Genomic DNA, 1,197 nt, shown 5'->3' with positions numbered 1-1,197 from the left:
GGGGAGGTGGGAAGAAAGGGAAAAAAGAAGAGAGGGGGGGAGGGGAGGTGTAAAAGGGGGAGTTTGGGTGAGAGTGAGATCGGGAAAAGGGAGATGGGAAGATGAAGGATAGGGGAAGGATGGGGGAAAGAGAAGAAGAAAGGAGTAAAGGGAAAAATTAGAGAAAGTGTAGGAAAAAGGGCAATAGGCGATAGGTAGGGGAAAGAGAGAAGAGAGACGAGAGATGAGAGAGAGAGAGAGATTAGAGAGAGAGAGAGAGGAGAAAGGGGGGGGGGGGAGAGAGTAAGAGAGAGAGGAGAGAGAGAGAGAAGAGAGAGAGAGAGAGAGATGAGAGGAAAAGGAGAGGGAGAGAGGGGAAAGAGAAACAAGGGGGGGGGGTAGAGAGAGTAAGAGGGAGAGAGAGAGAGAGGAGAGAGAGAGAGAGAGAGAGGAGAGAGGAGAGAGAGAGAGAGAGAAAGGGGGGGGGGGGAGAGAGTAAGAGTAGAGAGAGAGAGAGAGAGAGGAGAGAGAGAGAGAGAGATGAGAGAGAGAGAGAGAGGAGAGAGAAAGAGAGAGAGAGGAGACAGAGACACAGATAGAGAGAATGAGAGAAAGAGAAAAGGAGAGGGAAAGAAAAAGAGGAAAAGAAGGAGAGAAGACAGAGGGGAGTGGAAAGAGAAATCAGAGATGGGGAGGAAGGAAGAGAAAAAATTAAATGAACGAGAAAGAGGAGGTATGAATGGGGGGGGGGGGGGGGTCAAGAAAAGGAAAGCACTGACGTAATGAGAAATTGGGAATGGGTAAAGGAAACATCATAAGCAAATTTCGTGCTTACCCATCGCTAATTATCGCTAATGACCTGTACGTTTGCCGACAAATAAGTAATTGTACAGTGACGGACAGGTGTAATGTCGTTAATAAAACTACGAGACACTCCTAACCCAAATAAATGAGTCAATAAATGAATGAGTAACTCTTCATTCAAAATTATTCCAAATTCAAAAGTATTTCAAAAAGAATTCAAAAAGTGATTCGAAAAGTTTTTTTTTTTTTTTTTCATTCAATTCAAATTCATTCAAATTCATTCACTCGAAGTGATTCAAAATGATTCATTCATTAATTCATTCAATTCAAATTTATTCAAATTCATTCATTCAGATTTCTCTCTTAGCCTCGACTATACAACGAAAAATAGATCTCATACATCTATTGTATTTG

This window comes from Penaeus chinensis, chromosome 39 (assembly GCF_019202785.1).
Source record: "Penaeus chinensis breed Huanghai No. 1 chromosome 39, ASM1920278v2, whole genome shotgun sequence".
Classification (NCBI taxonomy): domain Eukaryota; kingdom Metazoa; phylum Arthropoda; class Malacostraca; order Decapoda; family Penaeidae; genus Penaeus; species Penaeus chinensis.
Note: the sequence above shows the minus strand (reverse complement) of the source record.